General features: G+C 41.7%; 2 pseudogenes; one reads left to right on the top strand and one right to left on the bottom strand.

Moving 5' to 3' along the window:
- Window positions 1-1,761: 1,761 nt before the first annotated feature.
- On the bottom strand, window positions 1,762-20,933 carry LOC108168682 (annotated as a pseudogene).
- On the top strand, window positions 12,184-16,212 carry LOC100862271 (annotated as a pseudogene).
- Window positions 20,934-21,074: the final 141 nt, after the last annotated feature.

The raw sequence follows: 21,074 nt of genomic DNA, 5'->3' as shown, positions 1-21,074 counted from the left end.
GAATTCCTGCTCTGAATTCTCAACCTAGAGGGTGCTGAGATAATTGTTACATATTATCATACCCTTTTAATTTGGTTCACAGATCCTGTGAATGGCTAGGTAAACATTCTATGAAATGAAGCTCATCCTGACCATTCTTTTTTTTTTTTTTTTTTTTTTTAAAGATTTATTTATTATATGTAAGTACACTGTAGCTGTCTTCAGACACTCCAGAAGAGGGAGTCAGATCTCGTTACAGATGGTTGTGAGCCATCATGTGGTTGCTGGGATTTGAACTCCGGACCTTCGGAAGAACAGTCGGGTGCTCTTACCCACTGAGCCATCTCACCAGCCCCCTGACCATTCTTAGAATGACTCAGTATATTGCTTTATCATTGGCTGATCTATATAGTGACTATCTAAAAAAAGGAAACAATCAAGCAAACCAGCAACACACACATGTACACAAAATGTTTGAATTGTAATGAATTAAAGATAATGCCAAAGTCGTAAGCTTTTGTGCAAAATAAATTCCTGATTCCTTTTGATTCTCTATCAATGAGTGTGCTTACCATTCTCAAACATGGGCCTGTAAGGATCAAAAACTACGAGTCCTGGTTGGTCTTTCAGACAACTGGAGTTCAGCTCTAGACAAGCACCTGGTAGCTGACAACCATCTATACAACGTTCTGATGCCTTTTTCTATCATACAAGGATACATGCAAATAAAAGAGGAATATACATTAAATCCATACAGAAATAAATATTGCAGAGTGACAAACTACTAATTTCTTCTCACTCACCCATGGTGAAAGAGTTCAAACTCTGGAGCTCAGAGCATCTTACAATATTGCTCACCAATGGAGCTCAAAGGATATGCCTAAAACTCCACATGCTCTCTTCACAGAGACACAAGTGCTAATGAACAACATCACCATTTTAATTAATTGGGCCATTTTTTATTCCCTTGTGAAATTGAGTCCTTTTTTTATTTAAAGACTTCTTCAGCTGGTGGAATAGCTACATGTGTATTATGTGGATTTGTGCATGTGAAAGGTGGGATCCACAGAGGACAGAAAGGAGGGTCCTAGCACCTGAAGCTTGAGTTCCATTTGACAGCCACCTGGTTATTAGCTCTGAAACAGAACTTTCGTTATCTGCAAAAGCAGCATGTGCTCTTCACCGGTGAAGAGTCTCTCTCAATCTACATGTTGTTTGTTTTAAGAATATGAAAGCATGTTAATTGTGGGAAAATATCAGGTGAGTTCACTGGTCTTAAGGAACAAGGTCAGGGAATTGGACATTCAGACAGGGAGAAAGGGTGTGAGGGAAGACAGAAAGAACGAGTCTGAGAGAGTTATGTTCTTTATTTTTTTTCTTCCTCTGTACTTTAGGCCAGCCTAGAAGTTCATATATTTCCCACCATAGCTGATAACTTTATCCACTTTCCCAAGATTGTGAATTTTGACATGCCTGGCCTCAATGTGTACTTTTTTACTTCTTTCCAGAGGGTGATTTTTGTAGTCTTTTAATTTAGATGCTTTATTCAATTCAGACAATAACAATGATGTTTAAACAAAGAAATCATGTTCTAAGATTTCAATAAATACAGAGTAACAAATTATTTTATTGATAGTTTACAGAAAAGGGGTATAATGACTAGGCTGAGTGAGATTTTTTTCTCTGTTCTTTTTATTACAAATGAAGATGGAAAATACAATTTTTTTTGGTAAGACATGTGTCCCAAACCTTATTTTTATTCCAATCCAGAATGTTCCCATTTTACTGCCAGCAATGACAAAGGTTGGCCACCTGGTCAAAGACCCAGCGCTCCCCACATGTGTGGCAGATATCTGTAGCAAAGGAGCTGTTCTTGGGCTGCCTTATTGCTCTCAGTGTATCCATGAGATCCTGACAAACTTGGGCAAATCTTTCTACAGAGACTTGAGCAAATTCATCATAGCACTCCAGAGGGGCAGGGTATTGTTCCACATTCATCTTGCTCCAGTTGGCTGTGTGCTGCAAAAGGTCCTTCGGGAAGGGCATGGAGAATTCATTGTTGTAGAAGTTGATATTGGAGATCTGAGAGCATTGTTTGAATGCAGGTAGGAGGACACTGAGCTGGGAGTCCTTCATTCTACACCCCTGCAAATCCAGAGTCTCAAGAATGCCTGCCACTTTCATGAGGAGACCCCTCAGAGGCATAAGATCCAAATCCAGTAAGACCACACCTCTCAATTCCAGATGTTTTAGCTGAAAGAGGCTCTGACAGCAGGCAAAGGAATCCAAATCTCTCTGTGAAACCAGGGAGTAAGTAATGGAGAGGGTCTTCAAGGGTGTCATCAAGCACCTAGAGGTAAAGGAGACAGATGGTTAATTCTGGCAAATGGCATTGGAGAGGTTTGGCAGGGATATTCAGAGTGGTAGAAGGACTCAGGTGCCCCAAGATTAGTTTTACTAAGTCATTAAGGATATCATCTATGATGCTTCCTGTTGGAAAATGCTCAGTCATGTCAACCTCATAATTTATCACCTGGCCTCACTCTAAACCTGAGAACCAGTTCATCCCCTAATCCCAGATAGCACACAGAAGAAATTCCATCCCAATAGAATTCTGACAGGATCTCAATATTTGCTGTGTGTTCACTGAATCTGCATTCTATCATTCCCTCTGCAGTCATGCTTGCTCTCATTTACAGCCCAAGCTCTACATCCTGTCCCATGTATTCAGCACTACTGTGTTCAAAATATTTAACCCATGGGAACTGGGTGATGATAGAAGGCTATTCTAACAGATCTGAGCATATAGCTCCTGTTTACCCTGTACTTGTGAGTCCCCTGACTTCTCACTACACACTTCCATTCCTCTTCAGTTTCCATTTGATTGGTCGGCCATGATTCTAGGAAGAAATACAACTGATCCTTTCTAGATCTGACCTACTCTTTACCTCAAATCACTTTCCTACTTCATGAGTGCTCATTTGAGACACTGATTTACCTTGTAAAATTTCCCTTGTATAACTGAGTATTCATGGAAACAAGACATAACTTCCAGTCTTTGGAGTCTCTAAATATTTGTTCCTAGTGACTGGTTGGCATCATGTCCCCATAACCCTTAAGAAAAGAGAGACAGATTTGCTTTGATAGCTGAACCAGCTCTCCATCATGGCTTACCCTAGGACCTGATTCATCTGGGATCTGAGAAAATGGACACAGAACATGAAAAGATGCTGCAGACAGTTGAATTTGGAGAACTGAGAAGCAAACTTGTTGATACACTTGACTTCGGTGACTCTTGTTCTATTGGGTAAATGGAAGTCGATTTTGTGGAGGGGTGCCAGGAAGACTTTGTGAAGATTTCTCATCTGCCCAAAATAGGGGGCAAAACGTGTCAACTCTAACAGAGTCCATTCAGTATTTAGTTCTAACTCCATGATGTGCTCTGGATCAAAAACGTGGAAGATATGTCTGAGAGCTTTTACTGGCAGAGTCCAGATTTTCATCTTTGTACAGCAGAAATATAGGGAGCCCTTTCTCTCCTGGGCCCACTTCAAGAACCATGATTGTGCTTCATCAAGGCAGGACCTGATGCACAGGTCAACTGTGACCTTCAGACGCTGCCTCAGTGCATATCTGGGACGGACCTGCAGGGCTTTCTTTTCATCCAAGATCTCTGCTGAATAGTCACTGTCTTCTGAATCAGTCCATATGTTCCAGAAGCTATGGTGCACATTCCTCAGGTCGAGAAACTGTAGTTTTTTCCTCCTGCAGGTGAAACATAAGTATGATGGCAGACCCTGAATTAGCTTTTACTACATATATCTAAACTCGTCTATCTTCCGTGCTAAAGTGTACATTTTTTTTCAGGACCTGATATCCAAGTTGGACTTAGGCTTGCTACTGAAGCTTTCCTGTGCTTCTGTACACATGAATACTTTTCTTTCAATAAGGTACACTTTACTTCTCCTTACTTACATTATTAGTTCTTGTGGGAATGTCAGGGATAGGCTCATTCCACTGTGAGGCCACATTTACTCTAGTCCATATTCAAGGCTAATCCATATCGAACTGTGCTCAGTACAAGTAAACAGTAGCTGTCAAGAACCCTGTATCCCTGCCTGATGATGCCATCAGAAGCATCTGATCCATTTATGACAGATCTAATCTCCCTGACAATGTCTAATGTGTACTCCTTCTGCTCCCTTCTACAGGACTTGGAAATTGCTTACCTGGGGTGAAACCCTATGGTTCGACGAATGTCTACTCCATCTAGCACAGCCTGCAATGTTTCCAGGTCAGTAGTCCTCATCAATGCCCCCACAGGGAGACAGTGGAAAGGCCAGGCTATCACCAATGCCTTTATGAGCTTGATATATCTGCCATCAATGGCCTCCTTGAAAAGTGCTGGGAAGAGTCCATGGGCCATCTCCTCCAGATCAGACATGCCTAGAGCCTGCTCTCTCTCACCAGAGTCTGAATTGCCAGCTTCTGGAGTGTGGATGGGGTATGAACATTCATCTTCTTAAGGTCTCCAATCAGAAGGATCCTGGGGAAGGAGTCAGAAATGCATATACATTTAAGAGAATATTTATAAAACTTCCTCACCATCACATCAACCACTAAGCTTCTGATTTACTTCTCATGCAATGGTAGAGACATCAATTTACCTCTTCATCCTAAGACATCATAGAAAGACAGTCGCCCACACTGTCATCATGGCAGCCTCTCTATCACCCAAATGGGTATATAATTTTTGGATCAAAAATTTTGTATGTGACACACTCTTTAAAAAAAGAAAGAATGAAAGTAATATTGAATTGGCAAGACTCACAGGACTTAATGTGGATGGCTCAAGACAACATGTGCATCACAAGCGAGATAGAACCTTAAGAGACCAGCCTCAGTGGATAGGCATGTTCCCCACGTGAGGGAAGGGCCCAGTCACCCATCTCAAAATTTTTAACTTAGAATTGTTCCCATCTAAAGAAAAACTTGGACAAAAAATGAATCAGAGATTGAAGGAAAGACCATCCAGAGACTGCCTACCCTGGGATCCATCCCATCAGCAGACACTAATCCCCGACACTATAGTTGGTGCCAAGATGTGCTTACAGATAAGAGCCTGGTATAGCTGTTCTCTGAGAGGCTGTGCCAGCATGTAAGACAATTGCAGACACTTATAGGCAACCATTGGACTGAGCCAGGGGAACACAATGGAAGGCTTAGGGAAGAACAGAAGAGGTGAAAGAGATTAAAACCCCATAGGAATAACATCAATATCCACTAACTTGACCCCTCAGAGCTCTGACGGATGAAACCATCACCCAAAGTTTGTACACGGGTGCATCCACGGCTCTGGATAAATATGTAGCTGATGATTGAATTATCTGATATCCATGGGAAGGGAGATGCTTGGTCCTGTGGAGGCTTGTTGGGGACTGGGTGTGTGTGTAAGGGAGTATTGTCTTAGAGTCAAAGTGGATAGATGATGGTCAGGGGCTGCCAAAGAAAAGACTGGGAAAAAGAACAACAATTCAAATGTAATTAAAAAATCAACAAAAAAAAAGGAAAAAGAAAAAAGAAAAAAAAATCCCAAAACAAAAATGCAACACACAACAATCATGGAAGCAGTAAACACACACACACACACACACACACACACACACACACAACACCCTGTGTCTTGGATCAATATTGATCCACTAAGCATGATGATGACAATGGGTTCCTATAATTTTCAGGGTTTTCTAGGTCCCAAATACAGACCATATCAAAAAAATCAAAGCTGTGTGAAAGCGATATAAAGCAAAGCCTAATGTAAGACATTGAGTGAGACATTAAGACACTCCAAGTGTAACTCCAGCTATTGTGAGTTAAAGGTGTTCAAAGACACATGGTCCCCTGGTCTCCAGGTGAGCCAGTGACTCACAAAAACAAGCACAAACATTTGAGTGAATGGAAATGTGAGGGAACACACTAGTAATGTTAATACTGAGGAGTCTTATGAGTCAAAAGGTTATTGCTTTTCACCCTACCCAATGCCACATGGCCATTTGTAGGACAACTTAAACAAAATAGAAAATCAACCATAATAATGAAATCACCTGGTTAACATATACGTTTGTGATGAAGCTAAAACTTCATTTGAAATTAAATCCCAGGTGTTCAATGTATTCCTCTAAGAAGAAAAAATTAACATGTTTTGTCCTAACTTGGAGTCTAAATGTCTCTACATCAAACCGCATGACCCAGGGGAATATCATTACCTACTAGTTCTGAACACTGTAGACAGGTCTCTGAGTGCTGGTCAAACAAGACAGTTATTCAGGCTGCAGTTCTCTGAATGTGTTCTCTGGCTCCAGTGAAGCCTTTATATACCTCTCTGCTCACCACTCCCTTTTGTAGCCACACCCACCAATCCCAAACTGGAATTGGAGTAAATGATTAAACTCCACCCTTTTAATCGTATTTGTAACATGCAACCTTTTCAGTGATTGAATCGGAGCTCTCAACCTCATTTCACAGCTCATGTGGGGAGGTTATGGAACAAGAGGAACACATCTCTATTGTTGAAGAGAGTCCAAACTTGCACAACCACTTGTAAGATCAATCTGGCAGTTTCTCAAATAACTGAGATTCAATCTACCTTGTAGACCCAGCTTTACCACTCACAGACAGAAAGCCAAAGAGGACCCACAATGCCACAAAGATACTTGCTTGACTATGTTCATAGTAGCCATCGTTCTACTGAAGATACCTTAAGGCCTTCTAAAACACAGCAGAACTGATGCACATATGAATTTAGAGAGCTTGAAGCAGCGGGCACAGGGCATGCACAGATTCTACCTCATGACAGTATTGAGAGAAGCTCCCATTCCGAACCCAGAAGCTGTCTCCAATCTATAAAGTAAAGTCTTCCAAATGAAACACTAAACTTGTTAAATGGAATTTTTTTTTTTTTTTTGGTTTTTTGAGTCAGGGTTTTTCTGTGTAGGCCAGGCTGTCCTGGAATTCACTTTGTAGACCAGGCTGGCCTTGAACTCAGAAATCTGCCTGCCTCTGCCTCCCAAATGCTGGTATTAAAGATGTGCACCACCACTGCCTGGAGTTAAATGGAAATTTTCTGTTGAATGCAAATCCTACTCTTAAAAGAAGACTAATTAACCAGTTGTAGGAGGGAAACAAAACAAACTCAAAGACAATTTAGCAGATCTGAGTGTTAGAAAGTTGTGTTATACACTTTTGTTTATTTATATTGTTCTGCTTTTAGATTATAAATTCTTTCTGTTTTTCTGGGATTTCTGTGTTTTTGAATGTATTCTGTATTTCTTTGGGATTTTTTTTGCTGTTGTTGTTGATGATTCTACTTTATATTTTTGATGGGTTGGCTCTCTTTTTCTGTTGGTTTATTTATATTGTCCTGTTCCAAGTTGTGTGTTTTTCTTTTCTTTTGATTTTCTGTTGCTCTTTTGGTTTATTTGTTCATTTCTCTGTTTGTTTTTCAAGCAGGGTCTCATTGTATGTTAAACTGTTCTGTAACTCACTTGCTAGGCCAGGCTGGAGGTGGTCCTGCCTCTTCCTCCCCTGTCCTGGCAGTACACTTGTGTTCTGCCACACATGTTTCTGGATTCTTTAAGTGCCTGTTTCTTTTCTCAGGAGAGATACAAAGGGTGTGGATTGAGATGGAAAATAATGTGGGAATGACCTCAGAGGAGTTGGGGGAGTTGAAACCATAATCATAACACGATGTATGAAAAAAAAATATTTCAGTAAGGGAGACGCAAAGAAAAGGGGAGGGAGATATGACTGAGTAGTTAGAGCACTGGCTTCTCTAACAGATACCTCAGGTACATATCCTAGCTTTTGTGTGTCAGCTCCTGTGTTTTTGTCCCCCATGCTCCTAACTCCTGAACCATCTCTTTATCCCATATCTGATTAACATGAAGGAGTGCCAGCTTAGCACATTGTCTACAGATAATGCCACTGAGATAGGAACTAGACAGGTTGAAGGCTCATACTACACAAAGAGGCAGAGATAGTATCTTCTTTAATTTGCGTGTAGACAGGGTTATAAATGAGGACTATTTCACCTAGGCAGCCATAACGAATAGCATGGGGGTTCATTACAGGAAAGGATCTCAGTATCCAGACTTGATAAGTGAGGTAGTACAGTTTTGGAAGCTTGAAAATTGGGAGCTATAGAACTCTTGATCATGAGAGAACCCACAACATGGAGAAGGCCAGTGGCTCCTTGAATGAGACCCAATCTTGAGGAAAGTGCCTCAAGAGAAGTTGTTCCAAGACTTGTAGCTAGCAAGCCTTTTCGTTGTGTACACTGGACTGGAAGGAAACTGATCTATATTCTGTACTTTCATAGGAACCAGTGTCATTGATGCTCTCCCCCTGGAAGAAGTGATTCTGGAATGACCCCTGAGGTTACTCTCTAGGCACATCTGGTAGAGATTTTCAAGATATGCAAAGGTTGAGGATCAAGGCTAGATGTGACCATTGTCCTGTGACAGCCACATTTCTGGGGAAAATCAATGGGAGAGGCCAAGATCATCAGTTCCTTTGGATTTTGAGTCTGTAGTCTCTGGATTTTGCCTGTTAAATTCAACTGTCAGTCAAGGAAGAAAATGGTTGCTCATAGCTTTGGGCAACAAACAGGTGTTGGTGTGACCCTCACAATGTTCCTTCCCAGGTCCTACTGGTGTGGCTCAGAGGTGAAAAAGAAAGGAATTGTGTGTGCTAGGAAGATGTGAATGGCTAAATACTATAGGCATGGTTGTTGAAGCATCTGCTATATCTGCATAGGTGATAGAGAGCACCAAGCTACCAGAATAAAAGCTCTGGGCACCTGAATAGCAAGGGGGTTAGAAGTTTCATGGCCAAACAGAGAATAGTGCTTAGTAACAGGATCTCAGCCACAGTCAGGTCCAGAGGAAACCCTCAAACAAAGACAGATGTAAAAAATACCCCCCAAAACCCCCACAAACAAACAAGAAACACACCAGATCAAGAAAAACTTTGAGACTTTCCATTCTTCTACTCTGATGAGCATGGAACAGAAGGTCAACCTCACCAGGACAGGGCTCCTTGAACCTTGGTGCAACAATACTACCCAAACAACAGATTCTACTGTGCATGAAATTCCCCAAGGACAGCCTGGACAAGCTGCTCAGAGGAACACAGGTCAATTTCAGAAAATCTCTAGAAAAAAAGTTATTGCAATATAATATGATCAGGGATCTATTGTCTCCCATTGAGCACAAAGCCTGGACCTGAAGAAAGCTTTTGCCCACCATTGGGTATGTATACAAAGCCTCCATTCCAACTCTGATGTGTGACATTGTTTATACATGCTGAAAAAGTGTGTACACATCAGTGTCTGAGTTTGGTGACTGTAAATGGGATGGATCACCAGGTGAGCCAGTCTCTAGATGGTCGTTTATTCAGTCTCTACTCCACACTTTGAGTCTGTATCTCCTTCCATGTTCCCCCCTTTTGTCCACCCCCTTTAAGATAGATAAAAGATCCACACTTTGGTCTTCCTTCTTCTTGAGTTCCATGTGGTTTGTTAATTTTATCTTGGCTATTCTGAGCTTCTAGTCTTCTGGACTAATATCCACTTATCTGTATATACGCCCCAGTGTGGGGAAATGGCAGGGCCAGGAAGCAGGAGTGGGTGGATTGGTAAGCAGGGGGAGGGGGAGGGCATAGGGGAAGGATGTTTTTCACAGGGGAAACCAGGAAAGGGGCTAATATTTGAAAATGTAAATAAAGAAAATATCCAATGAAAAGGCGGGTCATTGTCTTTATCTCTAGACAGTGGTACCTGTGGCTCTTTCATTAAAAACTGTAGTGCCTATTAACTCAGCAAGGTCAATGCCCCTAGGCTCCGGAATTCCCTGGTCATGAGCCCCATCCAGCTCAAAGTCTCTTTTCTCTTGGTCCCATTTTACTCTGAAAATCTTTCTTTCTACTTTGGATTTCTTCTTTCTTTTCCAAGGAGATCTCGTTAGCATTTTGGAGAAAGCCTTTTTTTCTTGACCCAAGGAGTTTTACTGCAGATATTTTAATTCATGAAGCCAGAACAAGAGGCTGAGCTGCCAATCAAACACCCAGCTCCCATTGTTGGTATTTGAATGGGAGACACAGAATTACATTATGTAGTTTGGGGGTCATCCTTCATCAGTTCACTGAAACTTGCACCACCACCCTTGATAGCTCTCCTGCTCTTCTGTACATGCTGACTGTCTTAGTTCATTTGTGAATTGGTGGATCAGCTAGGGAGTGTGCATGTAGAGTGGGTGGACTGTAAACTGAAGTGGTCTCTGTCAGTACAGCTGTGGGTACCACTACTGAACTCAGGCTTGACAGCAAGTGCCGTTCCCCTCTGAGCCATCTCACTGGCTCTTAAGCTCCCTTGAGGTTAATTTAAGAATTTTATTTTGTGTTTTGGGTACTTTTTTGTTTGGTTTTTGTCTCTCTGTCTGTTTGTTTGTTTGATTGATTTTTGACAGGGTTGGTCAGTTTACCCTTCTCTGGTTCTTTCTGAACTCAAGTTGTATACTAGAGTAACATTGACCTCAGAACTTCTCCTGCATCTACCTACCTAATCCTGGGTTTTAAGTCTGTACCTGCACCATCTGGGAAATTTCATCTTGTTTGTGTGTTTGTTTTGTTGTTTTTAGACAGGGTCTCTTTGTTTAAGAGCCCTAAATGTCCCATAAGCCACTCTGAGGAGCAGTCTGGCCTCGAAATCAAAGATGCTCCTGCCTCTTACTGTAGTGCTGGGATTTATGCCCTGTGCCACCCTGCCCAGCTCTGGTTTAATTTTGTGAAAGATCCTCACTCCATAGATTTCACTGGTTGGGGTTTAGTTATTAAGATAAGGGTAGCTCTGAACTCCCTGAATCAGTCAAACTTTGACTCCTGAGGGGAGGGAATCAATGTGTATGCTGCCATTCTCAGTATAAATATATTGTTTTAGTAAGATTTGTTCTATGTGTAGGGGTGCTTTGCCTACAACTATGAATGGGCAGCCCTCTCATGGCTGCTCCCCTAGAAGGTCAGAACGCAGTTTCACAACTGCTGGAACTGGAGTCACAGATCATTTCAAGCCACCATGTAGATGATAGGAATAGAAGGTTGACAGGTGTTCCTTCTTTCTAAGCCAAGTCTCCAACCCAAGACCCACATCCCTGAGGAATGTTGTTGGGCTGATCCAACTTGTCATAATCTAAGTTGCCTGAGCAGCCAAGGGCACCATCTCCCTCACACCTTCTTGTTCATGTTTGCCTTTGTCCATTTAGAAAGCAGGTCTTTTAGGGATCAGACTATACTTCAGCTTACAGTTTGGCTGAAGATGACATTCAAATGAGCCTCCTACCTCCCACTTCCAATTTTGAGCTTACCAGCATGCCCCATCTTGTCTGTTGCACAGAGAGTTTTAGAGAGGAATCCTTGAATGCTGGGTAGCTCCCTACCGAGTACACACACAACACCCTGGCCACTATAGTAATGGAATCAATCCTTGCTCCTACCCTACCTTTTGCGTGGCTGCTGCTGCAGTTTACTGACAGAGCATCCACTCCAGCCCTTCAGCTCCAGTACCTATTCCTAACTCTGACTCTGTATTCTGTCCCAAATCCAGCTAAAAAGAATACCTTTGAATTATGGTATGTCTCTGATCAATAACAGATTAAACCCTTAGCTGATGAAAACTAAAAATGACTCTGGTCCCATGAATGAAATCCAACCAGATGTGTTTATTCATAACAGTAATCCTAGCAATAAGAAGGATTCTGAGGCAGAAGAATTTCTAGAATTAGACTTCTAAAACACCCTTGGCTTCTGAGCATGACAAGATCCCTGGAACAAATTGAAAACTAAGTAAACCTTAAGTAAATGAAAGAACAAATCAAAAAACTTGATGTTATATGGTTAATTAACAAGTGGAATGTTCATATTTATCCATGAAACTTTGGGGGGGGGGATGAGGAAGAGTGGAGAGTATGTGAATACAATTCCTTCTGATTTAACCGATGAAATGATTAGATCTTTGATCTGGAATTTGAAGGGTGGAGATTAAACCAGGAAATCCAATTCCAGTTTTGGTTGGAGGGTGTGGCTAAAATAGGGAGGGGTTAGCACAGAGGTATATAAAGGCTCCAGTTGATCCAGAGAACACACTCAGAGACCTGCAGCCTGATAACTGCCTGGTGCAGCTGGGACTTGGAGACCTATCTGCAGTGCTCAACTGGTATGTACTGGTTTTTCCTTGGGTAATGCAGTTTGATGTAGAGAAGTTTAGAGTTCTTTAGAGGAACAGGTTAAAGACCTTGGGTTTCATTCCAATTGAATTTTTAGACTCATCACCGACATACTTCTGTAGCATCACTGATATATTTCTATAGCTTGCATAGTTCATTAGTGTGTTTCATATAATTTTTTGAGACAAGTATTCTGTATCTTGTTCAAACTCTCTTAGAACTGGCCATGTGGCTCCTGGGAAGCTGGAAAGCAGTTCATTCTGACTAAACTGTTCCTTCAGGTTTCTTCTTCACTGAATTTGTGTGTGTGTATGTGTGTGAGAGTGAGAGACAGGCTCTGGCTCACACTGTAGACCTGTACACCATGTATCTTTGATTTTCTTCAATGCCCAATTGCTCGAGTGAAACTTTTGAGTTATGCATATGTATTGTCTTAGGCTTTGCGTTTCATCTTTTCCACATAGCTTTCTTCTGTGTACATGATCTGCTTACCAGACCCAGGAAACCCTAAAAATTGTAGAAATGTACTGAAGTCATTCTGCTTACTGGGAATTAATATTGATCTGCATCACAAGGATTTATGTTTGTTTGTTTGGTTGGTTGGTCAGTCGGTTGGTTTTGTTTGATTTTCGATTTTTTTTTTAATTATTTTATGTAAGTACACTGTAGCTGTCTTCAGACACACCAGAATAGGGAGTCAGATCTTGTTACGGACAGTTGTGAGCTACCATGTGGTTGCTGGGATTTGAACTCTGGACCTTCGGAATAGCAGTCGGGTGCTCTTACCCACTGAGCCATCTCACCAGCCCCTGGAATATTTTTTTAAGAATGTTTTTGAGAAAGGGTAACACAAAAAGTATTTTGATTTGAAAATTATGTGCTCATTTGGTTTTTAGAAAGACCCCGGTTGTGGGAGTCTGTCTCTCCACCACCAGTTTAGGTTGAAGAGGTAAATTGATTTCTCTGTCACTGTCAGAGTAGTAACTCTGAAGATTAGTGGTTGATGTAATGGTGAAGAAGTTTTACAAACTTTGTCTTGAAAGTATATTTTTTTCTGAATCCTTCCCAAGGAGCCTTCTGACTGGAGACCGAAGAGGATGACTGTTCAGACTCCGTCCACTCTCCAGAATCTGGCATTGCAGGCTCTGCTGAGAGATGAGGCTTTGGCCTTGTTCTGTCTGGAGGAGGTGCCTTTTCTGCTCTTCCCAGCTCTGTTCAAGGAGGCCTTTGCTGGCAGACTTAAGAAGCTCATGAAGGCAATCGTGGCAGCCTGGACTTTTCCCTGTCTCCCTGTGGGGGCTTTGATGAAGTCACCTAACTTGGAGACCTTGCAGGCTGTGCTAGATGGAATAGACATGCAACTGACAAGAGAATCTCACCCCAGGTGCGTAATAATCAAGTTGTCTTTCAGGGATCATTTGGGTACACAGTAGAGATTGTGGGTTCAGGGAGAATGGCTTCCGATGGGATCATCAGACAGTGGTGCAGGAACCTTGAAGCTATTGTCTTCTTGGACTAAGGACAGTTGTAACTGACAGTTGTCAGTGGATTACAGCTTACTCTAAGTAGCCTCTAGAATGAGCTTATTCCTGGTTTTCCCACAACCACTATTAATGGGACTAAGGAGAAATAAAGAGTACCTTAGTGGAAGGAAAGTGGTCAGGTCTACACATGCAGCTCAGGGAAAGATTCTGTAGCATGCTTGTGTGCACATTGCACTCTGTTTAAAGAAATTATACCTTACCAAAGTGGGGGAGACTTGAGTTTAGAGTCAGGTAGTCAAAGCTGACTGTGGGTAGTCACGTCTGCTGACATTTGACATGTTTCACTCCCGACAGGGGAAAACTTCAGGTTCTGGACCTGAGGAATGTGCACCATGCCTTCTGGGACATATGGGCTGGTGCAGAGGATGGTAGCTGTTCTTCAGAGTCCTTGGATGAGAAGCCTACAGTAGTGAAGGTCCTTCGCAGATATGCACGGAGGAAGCAGCTGAAAGTGGTAGCAGACCTGTGCCTCAGGCCCCGCCGTGATGAAACACAAGCATACTTCTTGAAGTGGGCCCAGCAGAGAAAGGACTCCCTACATTTGTGCTGTATAAACATGAAGATCTGGGCTATGCCCGTGGACTTTGTCTTAGAGATTTTGAATGTCTTTCATCCAGAGCACATCGAGGAATTCGAACTGAACACTGAGTGGAATGTGTTTAATCTGGCCCGTTTTGCTCCCTGCTTAGGGCAGATGAGAAATCTTCGCAAACTTCTCCTGGCACCCCTCTATAAGAATGTCTTCAAGATTGCCAATAGGACAGGAGACAGAGAAAGATAAGTGTGTCAAGGAGTTCGTTTCTATCTTCTCCAAATTCAATTGTCTCCAGCATCTCTCCATGCAAGGTGTCCACTTTCTCACAGACCACATGAGTCAGGTCTTCAGGTAAGCAAGGATGGAGATCTGGGTTACCTAGCAGAGAATTTTTTTTGTCCGTTTTAAGGATTATTCATGTACAATGCCTGACAGTCAGCCACCTGGAAAAATTTTTAGTGACCTTTTAGAATATGGCCGTTATGTGTATTGATTCAAAGTCTCAAATAATTACTCCTGAAGCAAAAGACTGAAGGGAGGTAAGGAGTAGCACAGATCTGATCAGAAGAGACTGTAATTCTTCTTGGAATCACAGCCAACAAAATGATCAGAAGTGCTGGCCAGTTGTGGCACATGCCTTTAATCTTAGGACTTGGGAGGCAGAGGCAGGTGGATTGCTGAGTTCGAGGCCAGCATGGTCTACAGAGTGAGTTCCAGGACAGCCCGGCTATACAGAGAAATCCTATCTAGAGAAAAGGAACAAAATAATCAAACAAACAAACAAACAAAATGATCAGAAGGGAACAGAGAGTTAAGGTTGTAGTTAGGAGCTGGGGGAGACCATCAAAGTGAGGAGGTTAGCTCTGTGCTAAGATCTGTGGGAACAGCCTAATATCTTCCCCTACTTTCCCATGGTTTTGAGCCCCAGTACTGTGGAGTACAAGGGATATGAGGGATTGTGTGGAACTGTAAGGGATAGCAAGAGTGACTGTTCAGAAACTTGGATGAAATGCAGCTTTAAATGAGCCCACATGTAATGTCCCTAGATCCTGTCAGGACTCTTTTGTCACAGAACTTCCTCTACGTGTCTTATGGGCAAAACTGGTTTTCTGTGTGGGACTGAAGCGAGCAGATTAAGTGTGGGTGACCTTGGGTCACCTGGTCCCTTCTACAACTGTGTAAACTGCATTCCACGCTCTCCATCACCACTTGCCAGAATTAACCATCTGGTCTCACTTATTCCTAGGTGCTTGATGACACCCTTGGAGTCCCTCTCCATCACTCACTACCAAATTTCACAGTCAGACTTGGATTCCTTCTCTTGCTGTCAGAGTCTCTTTCAGCTAAAACATCTGGAGATGAAAGGCATGGTCTTACAGGTTTTGGATGTGATGCCTCTGAGAGGTCTCTTAGAGAAAGTGGCAAAAACTCTTGAGACTCTGAATTTGCAGGGATGTAAGCTGAAGGACTCTCAGCTCAATGCACTCCTACCTTCCTTCATACGATGCTCTCAGCTCACCAAGATCAACTTGTACAACAATGACTTCTCCATGCCCATCCTGAAGGACCTTTTACAGCAAACAGCCAACTGGAACAAGATGAATGTGGAACAGTACCCTGCCCCTCTGGAGTGTTATAATGAGTTGGGACATGTCTCTGTAGAAAGATTTGCCCAACTTTGTCAGGAACTCATGGATACACTAAGGGCAATAAGGCAGCCCAAGAGCCTCTCTTTTGCTACACGTATATGCCACAAATGTGGCGAGCCCTGTGTCTATGGTCAGGGGGGTAGACTTTGTTTTTGCTGGCGGTGAACATGGATTCAGAACTTCTGCATGTGAATAAATGACAGTCTTGAGACACATCTCTCATCTGGGGTGCTCAGAGACTGACTTCAGGCAATGTACAGATACTTGGAAAGGAAAGGATGTACAATAATTGGGATTTTGGAGGCTAAGCTTGACATGGGGAGCAGACTTGTGGACTGGCAAAGGCAACTTGGATGTTTTGAGTGGACTCTGCTGGGACAGATTAACTAGATCCTTTGTCATGGACTTGTAAACTTTTTGTTCTTCACTGTAATATATAATTGAATAAATAGAACATGGGTGCTTTTTTAGATGTTATTCCTGAACGTCTGAGTAGAATAATATATCTAACTTTAAGCATTTTGAGCAAATATCCTCTGGAGAGAGTCAAAATGAACACATGGATGCTAGCATGTCATGATTCAATATCTGGGGTAGGTGGATAAAGTTATCAGCTATGGTGGTTCACATATGGATATCTAGGTTGGCCGGTGGTAAAAAAATTTATAAACCCAATCTCTGTGTCTCTCACACTCCTTTTTCCTTCCTTCCTCTCACCCTGTGTCCCTGTCTGCCTGTCAACTTCACAGGCCTTGTTGCTTGGAACCTGTGAACCTGCTGGAAGTTTGCTCACAGAAAATTCCTTTCATGCTCTTCAGAAAAACAAACAAATCAACAAACAAAAGTTCATGAGCCCAAAAAGGCAATGAGCCATGTTTTAATAGTACATGTTGCTTTAGAAGAGGGAAGAATTTGATTTCAGAACTATCATCAGATGCCTCCAGCTGGAACTCAGGCTTCAGGTGTTAATCCCATTTCTTCAGAAATCTGTGGATCCTAGCATTTACAAGCACCATATGTACAATAAATCTGCATATACACAAAATTGAGAACATCTTAGAGAAAGTCACACCATTTCACACAGGTTTCAGAAAAATGAAGTAATTGATTAAAATGATATTGGTCAGTAGCAGTTCCCAGAGTTTTGTGTGCCTCCAATGGTATTCCCCTCTACCATAGTGTGAAGAGAATGTGTGAAGTTTCAGGTGTTTTCATTGAGCTTAATTGGGGACCAGTAGCCCAGTTTGTTCTGTTCTCTAGTTTGAAGCCTGCACCTTAGAAGTGTGAAAGAATACTAGTAGTTTGTCCTAGAACAATATCTGTCTATTTGACTGTCAGTCCTTTTTAAGACAGTGTTTGGGACCCTTATTATTGCTCAACAGTCCTATATGATGAGTTTCTCTCTAAAGAATCTACAATACACAAATACATTAACATGCACATACACACACCAAACAAATGAATAAAAAAATTGAGAATGAAAATTTCAAGGTAATTCCAAATATTTTCAGTATGTGAAATAAACTTTTGATTCATTGCTATTCTATACCTCCAAGTACTTTACCTATAGCAATTCGTGATATCCTTAGTTTACCCATGGTGGAAAGAGAAAGACCAGTAACTAGACTTGAGCTATGGTGGTAATTAGTCACTGAGCTGAACCATCAAGTTTGAAAATTTCAAATTATTTTCACAATATGTGAGATGGAGCCCCAAGACATCATCTATGCCAAGCAAGCATAGAACCACTGAGGTACATCTCAGGTTGATTTTGATCAACTCATCCAGTTGTTCATTTCTGTAAGATGCTTTACTTCCAGAGGGTTTTACTTTGTAGCCTATCCTGGCTGATAATTTTGTCTACCTAAGAGGGTTTGCAATCCCTCAGAAATATTTTTCTGGGGCCATTGATTCTTCAGATCATGTTGGGTTAAATTTACAAATCTCCTGCCTCATCTTCTCATACCAGTAAACATCATTTAAAACCAATGCCTGAAATGTCTTTATATGAGGAAAGAAAAATATTTGGTGTCATCTTGGGCCACATGCCTATCTTAGAGACAGCCTGTAGACATGAGATGGGTGCTTGCCCATTTGGTCAAGGTGTGGACACATGGAACCAGGTTAGTAGAGCACTCAGTGTCTGAGAGACCAGACAGTGACTTCATCCAGGGAATCAGTCTCTCTACTAGCTTCTTTGGGCTCTTTGTTGCTGTTGACACAGGCTGTCATGTATGAGCTGCCTCTGCAGTAAGACAGCTGTGTACTCCTGATACTCCTCCCTCTTCTTTCCATGTGAAGGCAAGAGGGCAATATATCAAGCCCAGTCTCCAGCAAGGTTTTCAATGGCCTTTGAATTTGGACCTCTCATTTCAATCAGTAACTTGCAGTATTAAAGGTGCGTTTTACTCTCCAATTTCTCCTTAAAAGAATCCAGTTCCATGTCAGGCGTGGTGGCACATGCCTTTAATCCCAGCACTCGGGAGGCAAAGGCAGGCAGATTTCTGAGTTTGAGGCCAGCCTGGTCTACAAAGTAAGTTCCAGTACAGCTAGGGCTATACAGAGAAACCCTGTCTCGAAAAACAAAACAAAAACAAACAAACAAAAAGAATGCAGTTCCACAGAAACTGATCTCACTGCTGGTTTGGTGGTCCACAGTTCCTGTCTCAGGATTCAGGGGTGGTAGCATCAGGGTAAATATTCAAGCTAGCCTTAGCTTCATAATTGGCTGCAGGCTAGGTTAGTCTACGTCAGACTGACTCAAAAATAAAGAAATATGTATGGAAAGTGGATTAGGGCATATCATTTCTAAGATATTGACCCAGAGCACCCATGCTCTGTGTGGGTGGAGAAGCACCCTTATAGAGGCAGGGGCAGGGGGAATGGGAAAGGAGGGTTCCAAAAGGGAGACCTGGAAAGGAAAAAAACTTTTGAAATGTAAACAAATAAAATATCCAAGAACAAAAAAAAGAAACAAAATGCATGATATGAAGAATCAACAAAACCAAGAGCTGACTGAGAAAAATCAATAAAGTGGATAAACCCTTAGCCAAACTAACTAAAGGCCATAGAGAAAGAATCCAAATGAACAAAATAAGAAATGGAAAGGGAGACTTAGCTACAGAAACTGAGGACATCCAAAAATCATCATCATATCTTAGTACAAAAGAATTGTACTCTTAAAGTAGAGAAACATTGACAAGATCGAGGATGAAATTGCTTTTATGATATCTCTGTGAAGAGAGAACACTAGAGACCTTTGTCTCAGTCCCATCAGAAAAGCTTCAATCTTACACTAATACAATGTTTATATAAGCTACTCCCTTAAAGAACCAAAGTAAATTGAACTGAAGAACAAGAGACTGTTTCCCATAAGTTAGGAATGGCATTATCGGAAATGCTGTGGACAGTTTTCCTATCAGCTACAAATGCTTCCACAGTTATTTATAATTAAAGTGAAAATAGTTGTTTGGAAGAAAAAATATAAGTAAATATTTTTTATTTTATTATTGACATTTAACAAACAAAAAAAAGAAAAAAGAAAAAAAGAAAAACTACCTTGTTTGCTTACACATTGCTGATCTATTTCAAGCTGCTTAGTTACAAATGTAATTAGGTTCTTGGGAATAATAATTTTATTAATAATACTTAAAATATTGGCTCATGTGAAGGTGTTGGGAAACATATTTTCTCTTAGTATACTCATTGTAAACTTTCATTTAAACCATAGACTATAAGTACACTGTTATTTTTGTAATGTTTGGAAGATATAGCTGGGATATATAGGCTGTGGAAGAAAAAGAGTGTTGGAGCTTTGCTCCACCCATCAAATGTGTATGCATGTATATGTACAAAGTTGAAGGTTGTGAAGCTTACTTCATCCACCGTGTGTGTGTGTGTGTGTGTGTGTGTGTGTGTGTGTGTGTGTTTGTGTGTGAGAAAGAGAGAGAGAGAGAAAATATGTATGTAAATTATGTGTGTGTGTGTGTGTGTGAGAGAGAGAGAGAGAGAGAAATTATGTATGATCCATCAACACTTCTTGCCAGTCCCACTGAGTATTTTGCTGGCAACAGATTGCTTCTTGCCAACCCCATAGAATCAACCTTTGCTCCTTCAGAGAAAAGTCAGCTGGGTGATCAGCTACCAACTCTATGCACAGCCTCAGTTTGCCCTGGATGTCAAAGCTGGCCTTTGAAAAATGAAGATGTCAACATTTTACTTCAGGATTGCAAGCAAACTTTTCTTTCCTAGGCTCAATCCAAGAAGTATGTGCATCATTCATTTGTAAGTTTTCCAAAACAGAAGTCAGCAGTTATCACCTTCACAGTAGGATTTGGTACAGCTTCCTGCTCAGGCTCTTCTACCTACTTCTGGATCTTGGTCTCTCCTGAGCAGCTAGCACCAGCAATTCCAGTCCATGTATCCCAAACATCATGATGCTCATTCTGCATATCGGGTACTCAAAGTTTCCACCTCCTATGGGTAACAGGTGAAGTGTCAGTGGAAAAGAGACGACTTTCCATGGAGTCAGCTCCTCCTTTCTCCTATCTGGTCTAGGCAGTGTTTGGTTTTTCTCCTAGTGCTGAATGTCCACTAACAACCTAATGTTGTTAATGACTTTTTCTGAGCTGCCTCCATAGCCCTGTGAGTTTACTCCATTCTGTTACTCTTTAACTGGTACTACTACTACCTGTGGGAGAGTCAAGGGAAGGCTCTTTCCCTGTACCTACATCTTTACTATTAGTCCACGGTACACTGAACAGTATTTTCTCATCAGAGAACAACATCAGTCAAGGCATCTGCAATCTTGCTAGTGAAACTTCTGATCTACCTCTGTTCCCATCCTGCAAGATCCAGTCGATTACTTCCCCAAACCCCAGTGTCCCCCACTTGATGTTACATGGGCCATGCTTACCTGAGTTGAAATTCATGTGTAAATAGGACATATAATCCACCCAGCATACCTGAAATATTGCCTTCTCGAGCCTGTATATCAAGGCACCACAGGAAAGAAGATGGAAGGCCATGCTGACACCATAGCCTTCACAACCTAGTGAATCTATCAGTGAAAGCCTCCTTGAACAGTGCTGGG

Source organism: Mus musculus (genome assembly GCF_000001635.26).
Source record: "Mus musculus strain C57BL/6J chromosome 5 unlocalized genomic contig, GRCm38.p6 C57BL/6J MMCHR5_RANDOM_CTG3".
Lineage (NCBI taxonomy): Eukaryota > Metazoa > Chordata > Mammalia > Rodentia > Muridae > Mus > Mus musculus.
The sequence above is the reverse complement of the archived record's forward strand: the minus strand, read 5'-3'. Positions and strand labels throughout refer to the sequence as shown.